The sequence below is a fragment of the Panthera leo genome, chromosome B4, assembly GCF_018350215.1.
Source record: "Panthera leo isolate Ple1 chromosome B4, P.leo_Ple1_pat1.1, whole genome shotgun sequence".
NCBI lineage: Eukaryota > Metazoa > Chordata > Mammalia > Carnivora > Felidae > Panthera > Panthera leo.
In genome coordinates, this window is record NC_056685.1 from 125,889,937 (window position 1) to 125,899,747 (window position 9,811).

The following is a 9,811-nucleotide window of genomic DNA, read 5'->3' on the forward strand; positions in this document are numbered from 1 at the left end:
GGGCGTCGGTCGGTGAGAGACACCCTCCTTCCCTCCCCGTTTTCCCGAGTGTCAGGTCACATAATTTAAAAGGCAACGGGGAAAGAAACCTGCAAATCTGTGTGATTGTTTCAGGTTTTGAACTTCTCCCATCCTTCCGGGCTGATTCTGGCCAAGTGACCCATATTTAAAAAGCATTCAGAATAAAATGATGCACTTTCTATGTGCCATCAGCTTCCCTGATAAAAAGCAAAAATGTTTGAAAATTGTCCCTTTTTGTCGGCGGTAACGGCCGCGCTGCATTTCAGCTCGCCCCCACCCCCACCGCCTTGTGGGCACAGAGAGGGCGGGGTAATCAAGGGCACAGCTGTGGACACTTTATGGCGGCCTTGGGGGGAGGGGAGGGGAAGCGAGAAACAGATTGACTGTGTGTCAACAATCGCCGCTGGGAAAGAGAAAGCTCTTGGAGACCATTCCAACGTGAAGTCCAAGATAAATGATGTTCCTGTTTGGAAAGGAAACAAAATGGAGGTGAAATTCAATAAAGCCTGGCTGAAAAGAGAAGGGTTCCAAAAGCCTTTCTCTGCAGCTAGGCAGCTCCCAGAGAAATGAGCAAAAGTGGCCAGAGGAGGAGGCTGTGCCGCCAGAGACAACAAAGGCCCATGCGGCCCCCGCGGCACTAGTCCTGGTCTGGCAGAGCTGGGCTCAAGGGAGCCCACCCCCGCCGGGGCAGGGGTCTAGTTGAGAGAAATGCCCCAGGAAACTCTGACATTCTGCCCCAGTCCTCCCTCAGGGCCCATTTAGGCCTTGCATTTGGGGAAGAGGCAGAAAAAAAGGAGATGCTGAGTCATGTTAGGATAAAGAAAACATTGCACTGGGGGGTCAGAAGACCTTCTCCCAGCTCTGGCACAGCTGGCTAAATTTAGTGAGGGGTTAGGTCCTGCGGCCCGCAGTCCGCAGCCCTTGATTGCTGAGGACAACTTTCCCTTCTATTATCTCCTTGGAGCCTCACAGACACCCCCTGAGGCACGCTGGGATTCTTAGCCCCCAATTTACAGACAAGAAAACTAAGGTGAAGCACTTGCCCAGGGTCCTGCTCTAACAGGTGGGAGAGGCAGGATTCACCTCCAGGAGCGCCTGCCTCTGGAGCTCATGTTCTTCCTCTTATTTCCTATCACTCCTGGGAAGCAGTTTGCCCCAGTGGCTGGAGACAGATTTCCCTCCCCGGAAGCCCATAGGGAAAGCTTCTGGGAGGAAGGAGCTGAGTTTTCAGAGCTCTGCAGGGTGATGTTGGTGGGCACTAACTTTAAAATGAGTCGTATCAATTAGGATTCAAGGTATGGAAACTTGTATTCATTCTGGCTTAAGAAGGTACCAACCTTAAAAATAAATTGGTTATTTTTCTAGCAAATGAGTTTATTCAAGAATAGCAGAGGAGTTGCATTTGGGACAAGCAAGCTATGGTGAACCATAGGCTATTCTGGAGAGATGAAGAGAAGGTCAGCTTTTATTAGGTTGTAGGAGGAAACTTGGGTGGGTATTTTGAATAAAAGTCTGTTGGGGAAGAGTTGGAGGTTGTGGTGGTTTCTCACTGGCTGCCAGAGGCGGGTAGCGTGTTGTTGTAGGGTAGGGAGGAATCATCCTTCTTTTTCTTAAAAGCAGAAGATGAGCCACCTATGAGAAAAATGTCCTCCCTTGTCAAAATAATTCTGATAGCCCTTCTTCCAGCTGGTAACTCAGGCTGCGTGGAGAGGACCTGCCCGAGAGTGCCCCCTTCAGGGCTCTGACTCAATTGTAAATGAGGTTTCCTTTATTTTCACAAATGGGGTGTATTATCGCACCCAAACTGGAAGTCCAAAGTGTTTGATTCCGTGGCTCCATGATGCTAAATAGAACATCGCTTCACCTCAAAGTTAGGAGCAAGATGGCAGAAGTCCCAGACATCACACCCAGACATGACAACATCTAAGCTCATCTTTCCCTGTGCCTCCTCTTAAGGGTAAGGGGACTTTTCCCAAATCCTCCCAGTAAACCTCCTGAAGATTCTTTGGACAGAATTGGATCACCTGCCCCTTCCTGAGTTGACTATTATTAAGGGGAGAGGAATTACCTTTCGTTAAATAAAGCCATGACATGGAACCAGGGCTAAGATCAGCTTCCTCTGACTCCATGGTAAGGAGTGCAGACATGAGGAAAAGATCGGATTCTGTGGGAAAGAAGGGGATGAAAATGAATTCTGGGTAGGCAACCAGGAGCGACCACTAAGCAAATGCATCCACGAAAGAGGTGTTAAGAAATACATGGGCTTTGACTACACAGCCACCAGGATGGCTAATATGAAAAAGAAAAAATGTGCCAAAAAACCAAGTAAGTTGGCAAAGGAGTGAATGAACCAGCTCTCTCATACACAGCTGATGTGAGTTTAAGTGGTACATTCGCTCCAGTATTTACTACAATATACATGTTCTGTATACCAGGTGTGTATAACCAGTTCTGCTCCTAGGACTACACCCATATGTTCACCGTAACACAGGCACTGGAATGTTTGTGTATTCATAAGCGCCCGAAACCGGGAAGGCACCCAAATGCCCATAGACAGTAGTTCCGGTAAGTAACTGTGGTATATTCACCCAGCAGTGAGAACAGACAATCTACACCACATGCAACAATATGTATGAGTCTCACAAACATAACATGGAACAAAAGAAGCCAGGGAATGCAGCATCTCACAAAAATTGGAAGTCCAAGGGGCTTGATTCAGCAGTTCCAGTATGATAAAAGAGAATATCCCGTGTTGTTCCATTTATATAAAGTACAAAACCAGGCAACTAACCTAGGCATGTAGACATGTTGAAGTCAGGGTATAAATTACCCTTGAAAGGCGAGTGCCTGGAAGGGAGCATGAAAAGGGCTGGAGGGGCAGCTGTACATTTGTGAGATGTGCACTTGCCTGTGTGTACATTGTATGCTGATGGTTTAAAAATACAGACCCAAGGGGCACCTGGGTGGCTCAGTCAGTTAAGCATTTGACTTCAGCTCAGGTCGTGATCTTGTGGTCCAAGGATTCGAGCTCCACATCCAGCTCTGTGCTGACAGCTCAGAGCCTGGAGCCTGCTTCAGATTCTGCATCTCCCTCTCTCTCTCTGCCCCTCCCCTACTCACACTTTGTCTCTGTCTCTCAAAAATGAATAAATGTTTAAAAAAATAAAAAAAAAATACAGACCCTAGGGGTGCTGGGTGTTTCAGTCAGCTGAACATCTGACTCTTGATTTCAGCTCTGGTCATGTTCCCAAGGCTGTGGGATCAAGCCCCACATGGAGCTCCACACTAAGTGTGGAGTCTGCTTGAGATTCTCTCTCTCCCTCTGCCCCACCTCTGCTCACACGTGTTCACGCATTCTCGTGTTCTCGCTCTAAAAAAAAAAAAAAGGAAAGAAAGAAAAAGAAAAAAATTTTAAAGAAATACAGACTCTAGAGTCATATAAGCTTTGAATTGAGTCCTTGGTGCATCAGTTATTTGCAGTGTGACTTTGGGCAAGTGACTTCACCTCTTAAACTTCATTTTTCCATCTAGTATATGGGGATAATTATAATACGCAATAGTGGCTTGTTGAGCATGAAAAGAGACACTGCATGTATAATACATAGCTCAATACCAGGCACATAGTAATCAATAGATAGCATCTAGTATTATTATCATCATCGATAACCACAATGGCAGGGCCTTCTCAGGCACTGAGGATATTAGCTCTGACAGGCCTCAGCAGTAAGGTTAACAGCTGTAAGGCCATTGATGACAGGAGACTTCATTGCAAGGAACTGGAGCAGACTGAGAGGAAAATGGCAGGCTCCACAAAGTCACCCAGACCAGTGCTTCTCAAACTTTACCAGACACACAAATGCCTTGGGAATCTGGCTAAAATGCAGATTCTGATTTAGTGGGACTGGGTGGGCTACTATTCTGCATTTCTAACAAAGTCCCCGGTGAAGCCGACAATGCTAGTCTGCACACACTTTGAGTAGCAAGGCTCTCGGTCTTGGAGAATGCAGGAGTTGAAGGAATTTGAGAGAAGTTTGGGGGGGGGGGGGTGTGAGGCAGGTAGTTTTCCCACATGTGGTGGGGAGAGATCTGGAGATTTAGTGTGGTGCAGCTTACATGATAAATCCTATCTCACATGACACACCCAGTGCTTCTGCTCCCTCATTCAACCCTAACTGCCATACCTGCCATGAGGAAGTGTTTTGCTTTTGTTTTCCCTTTCTTTTGAAATTGAATACACGAGACAGGCAAATTGTATAAGGAAAAAAAGAAAGGCAATTAGAAACTTCAGGAAATGAAAAGCTATGCACAAAAGGGGAGCCGTGGTGTCTCAGGCGTCTGACTTTGACTCAGGTCATGATCTCATGGTTTATGAGTTCGAACCCTGCCTCAGGCTCTGTGCTGACAGCTCAGAGCCTGGAGCCTGCTTCGGATTCTGTGTCTCCCTCTCTCTCTCTGCCCCTCCCCTTCTCATGCTCTGTCTCTCTCTCTCTCTCAAAAATAAATAAACATTTTTTTTAAGCTGTGCACAAAAGGAAATGTAATCACAGGCAATGACTTGACTTTGATGAAGAACAGTTAGTGATTAAAAATTTTTAGATTCAACAAATAAAGTACAGAAGACATAAGTACCATCCCCCGGCATAATGTACATGTACCAGTCTCGACAATATAAAAATAAAAGTTTGAAAAGTGGAAGTGAGGAGAAAAGAGCTAACAGGAAGGCAGGGGCACTTAAAAACTCATTTTTGGAAATGATGAGTCAGAAAATACTGCTAAAACTCTATTATGGTTTACACAGTTTACTAGAAAGAGGACAGACCTTTGCCTTGTTCCCTATTTATCCCCAGTATATGGAATAGTTTTTGGCACAGAGAAAGTGTTCAACAAATACTTGGTAAGTGAAAGGAGAGCAGACTACTGAAGCCCAGAGGTACCTTGGAGATCACCTCAGTCCACTTCCCTTATTTTACAGATGATGAAACCAAGGTGCAGAGAGCCACAGGAAGTTGCCCAAAGTCCACTGCTATTTTGTGGCCAAGCCAGGAGTTAAACTTAGATTCTCTAACTGCCAAGTGCTGTGCCTTCTCCCCCAGGCTACCATCCTCAGCATGAGCCTTCTCAAAGAATCACACTGAGGTTTGGCAGAAGTCCCTTCTAGTCTCAAGAGTGCATCCAAGAGCTGACACTCGCGATATCCTCATGGAGCTCATGGAGGAAGTGACCTTTGAAGCTGTTGGTGGCTGAACCCCACCAAGGAGCCAAGACCAGTGATGGGAACATCAGTGGGCTGACCTGAGTGCCACTAACCTAGCAACGGGAGATAGTCACAGCTAAGAGTTTACTGTGTCTTTCTCATCTTTTGTTTTTTTTTTAACATATTTTACAATTGTGATCATATTGCATAGAATTTTATATACTCCTTTTCACTTATTATTCATAACATGAACATCTGGGGCACCTGGGTGGCTCAGTTGGTTAAGCGTCCGACACTCAGGTCATGATTTCATGGTTTGTGAGCTTGAGCCCCGCATCGGGCTCTGTGCTGACAGCTCGGAGCCTGGAGCCTGCTTCAGATTCTGTGTCTCCCTTTCTCTCTGTCCTTTCCCTGCTCACACTTTCTCTCTTAAAAAAGGAATAAATGTTAAAAAAAAAAAAATAGCATGAACATCTTCCCAGTAACATTGCATTCTGAAAACACTTGGTTTTTAGTCACTTACATGGTATTGCTTCACAGGGCTATACTGTCCATAAGCATTCTTCCATTACTGGCTGATTAGGTTGCTTACTATTTAAGTTTTTATTATTTGGGCCTTCCTGGAATGGCATCAGTGAATGGCTCTGTAAGAAAATCTTTGTATCTCTTATTACTTGCTTAGTGTAGATTCCTAGAGATGGAGTTACTCTAAACAAGGAATAAACATTCTTAAGGCTTTTGTTACATCCAGCCAACTGTTTTCCAGTAAGGAACCCTATATTTTCAAGGGACAGTGCAGTGCATCACATTTCTCTGTGACTAGTTACATTTGAGGCTCTGACAATTTGTTTCATCAAAGAATAGCAATCCTTTGATTCCATGTCTGTTTTCCCACTCTGTGTCTATACACGGTATCATTTAGGTCATTCATTCATTCAGTTAACATTCAACAAAAGCTGGGGCGCCTGGGTGGCTCAATCGGTTGAGCGTCCAACTTTGGCTCAGGTCATGATCTCGCAGTTTGTGAGTTCGAGCCCTGTGTTGGGCTCAGTGCTGACAGCTTAGAGCCTGGAGCCTGCTTCGGATTTGGTGTCTCCCTCTCTCTCTGCCCCTTCCCCGATCATGCTCTGTCTCTTTCTGTCTCTCAAAAATGAATAAACATTAAAAAAAAATAAAAACATTGGACAAAAGCTCTCTATATAGTATCTGTAGTATGCAGTAGATAGTCTATGTACATACAGTCTATGTACTATTGCTTATATATATAACATACATATAATATATATATATATACGCACATTACATTCTTTAATCCAACTAATAACTGCTAAGAAATAGTATTGCCATTTTCCTCATTTTATAGCTGAAGAAACTAAATATTTAGAGAAGTAGAGTAAATCATCTAATGTCATACTACCATGATAGAACTGGAATTCAAACCCAGGTCCCTCGGATTCAAAGCAAATTGACTTTCCACCACTAGGCAACAGTTACCAGCCACATGTGGGGGCTGCCAGGCTGGGCCAGTGGCACTAACTGCTCAGAGAGGCTTCAAGGCCCTTCATCAATCTCTGTCCCCATCTCCCAATATCTGTTTAGCCTGATCTTTCATTCCCAGTGTGGGTCTCCCTCCACCCACCTCCCGAACCATTTATTGAGCAAATGCATTTTGAGCGCTTATTGTAGGACAGGTCCTGGGCATACAGTGGGAAACAGGGGACGCGGCACTGTCTCCATGGAACTTACAGTCTAGTTGTTGGAAGGAGATGGACGATAAACAAATGATAAGTTAACAATTGTGTTGTCAGAAATTAGAAAAGTGCTAGAGAGAGAAGAATCGGGCGAAGGGGTAGCAGTGGACATAGAAAGGTTTTATGAGACGGCCTGTCACAGGCAGAAGTAGGATTGAAACTGTGAGTTTGAGTCCCTCCCCTCTTGGCCCAAGGCTTACTGTCTTCAGGAAAACTAAGGAGCTGTAAGATCCCTTTCAATTTTCAGATGTTTAAATTCTAAGACATCTCTGACTAATCCCTTAGGGCTATCCCATCTTTGCAATTTTTCAGTACTTCTGTTCCAGCTCCATACTTTAATTTTGGTCTCTGGACCAGTGGTCTGTAAACATTTTGGATTGCATATGCCATCGGTAACAACCTGAGCTGCACATGTGTTTTCTCATTTATGTATTAATTTGTGCACATAAGCTATAGTATTAATGCACACTATAAAGCTGTGCTATTCAATAGAGTAGTCATTAGCCACACGTGGCTATTTACACTTAAATTAATTTAGATTTAAAAAATTAAAAATTCAGTTCCTCAATTGTATTAACTACATTTCAAGTGCTGATATAAAATATTTCCATCATCACAAAAAGTTCTACTGGATAGTGCTGTTCTAAACTTTATACCAAAATAGAAATGTTTAAAGGGTAAGATAAAAAACTAAAATAGAAATTCCAATATTTTCTTCCCACACCTCCTGAGATCACCTAGCACATCCCTGGGAGTTATGCAAACCACCCCCTTCATTAGAAATTACTGCTCTAGATGTCTGATGTATATAGTGGATTAAAAAGGCAAAAGCAAAAAACAAAGCCAAAAACTGCCTTCTTAACAAGTACGTCTTATATCCAAGTAAGTGTTCCAATCCTAATATTTCTCTATCCTCGTCCTCACCCCCTATGCTCAACATCCAGCCACACTTACCTAATTACCATTCCTTGAATGCCTGATGTGTGCCTTCATACTTGCCCAAGCCACCCTGGAATGATGACTCCCCACTTCTCTGCTTGGTGAACTCGGCTTTCAAAATCCACCCCAAAGTCACCTCCTCTGTGAAGCTTTCCAAGAACTCTTAGGGAAAAAAAATCAGTGATTTTTCTCCTTCCATTGTGCTTATTTATTCACTTGATACTTGTTTATACAGTGGTTACAATGGGCCAGAAATGAATGACTGTACGTAAAGAGGTTAGAGCGGAGCAGAGCACACTGAAAGCACTGTCCCAGTGTTCCCTGTGATGATGACAATGATGATGGAAAAGACGCCACTGCTGCTGGATGTCAGAGATGATGACACCACAATCCATGACTCAAGAAGCCTAGAGTTTCTGAGAAAGGCCCACAAGAAGTTATGAGACAGTGCAACAAATACTTTGTACTAATGCACAGCACTGTGCAGTCACCGAGACAGCATTCCAATCCAGTTCAGCTTCTAAGAGAGGTTAAAAAACACCTCCAAGGAGGAAGTCTTAGTCTGTTCAGGCTGCTATAACAAAATGCCACACACTGGGCGGCTTATAAACAACAGCCATTTATTTCTCACAGTTGTGGAGGCTGAGAGTCTAAAGTCAGGATGGCAGCATGCGCAGGGGAGGGCCCGCTTCCGGGTTGCAGACTTCTTGTATCCTCACCTGGTAGAAGGGGCAAGGGAGCTCCCTCAGGCCTCCTTTATAAGGGCACTAACCTCACTCATGAGAGTTCTATCCTCGTGACCTAATCACTTCCCAAAGGCCCTACCTCCCGAGACCGTCACACTGGGATTTCAATCTATGAATTTGGTGGGGGACACATTCAGACCATAGCATAGGGGGCACAGAATGGAGCGATATAAATAAACACATATTCCCAGAAATTGCCAAGGTTCCCAGGCTTTCTGGACTACTCTTTGAGAGCAGTTTACACAAGGCTTTAGAGTCAAGCCTCATTTCTGACCGAAGAGTCCATGGCCCAGCTGGCCCACCCAGCTTTTAAGTGGAAAAGCCAGAATTTGGGTCTATATCCAAGAAGCTTCTGGAAGGAAGTCTACCCAAGCCCCCAAGAGACAAAGCTCCCTGTTTTTTCCTTTCACAACTCTTCTCACAACTTGTAATTACATGATTATATGCTTGTGAGTATGTTTACTGTCTGTCTCCCTGGCTGTCAGCGTTTTTACTCACCACTGTATTCTTAGGACTTGGCTCAGCAAAGGAAGGGTTCAGCAAAGGTTTACTGTTCAGTTTCCAGAGTCCTGCACGTGAGCCCCGCCCACCCACCGGAAGGCCCCGCCCCGCCCCACCAGGCCCGCCCCCAGCTTGCCTTAGTGGAACTGCAGGTGCGGGAACCCAGAGCGCACAAGGCCTAGCCACCTGGGCCAGGCTGCCCTAGCCCTCTCGCCGTCGCCGTACCTGTCCCAGGCCGGCCCCCTTCTGCCACCTGCTGGCCCTGGAGGGGCCAGTCTTGGCGCCTGAGGTCTGGGAACTGGAGGTCCGCTATGGCCGCCCGGGGATCTTGGTCAACTCAGCAAACCTCTTCTGACCCCAGGTGGCTCCCCTGGGCTCATCCCCTTTCAGCGCAGAGAAAGAAACCCAATCCCGGCCAAAACGAGGCAACAGCCACCACCTAAGCAGCTTCCAAGCAAAAGGGTCCGTCAGACAGCAAGGGCGGGAAGGCAGCCTTCTGTTTGATGACCGCCCTCCGGAGTTGCCGAAAGAGATTAAGGAGCGGAGACGACAGGGCTCACGGCTTTCTTAACTACCAGGTCTTGGTTCTTTCCACAAATCCGCCAAATCTGGTGGGCCCAGATTAACAGAGGAACAGAAGAGCGCCTGGCCCAGCAGAG

The 9,811-nt window shown here is 45.5% G+C and overlaps 1 long non-coding RNA gene across 2 annotated transcripts; it reads right to left on the reverse strand.

Moving 5' to 3' along the window:
• Positions 1–388: 388 nt before the first annotated feature.
• Positions 389–9,215, reverse strand: LOC122225041. 2 transcript variants are annotated; one of them, XR_006205081.1, is made up of 3 exons: positions 9,150–9,215; positions 2,090–2,185; positions 389–484 (listed from the first exon to the last, which is right to left on the reverse strand). It is a non-coding gene; the product is annotated as an uncharacterized LOC122225041 (long non-coding RNA). The 2 variants fall into 2 exon arrangements; XR_006205080.1 differs by lacking the exon at positions 389–484 and adding an exon at positions 1,418–1,653.
• Between the last annotated feature and the right edge of the window lie 596 nt (positions 9,216–9,811).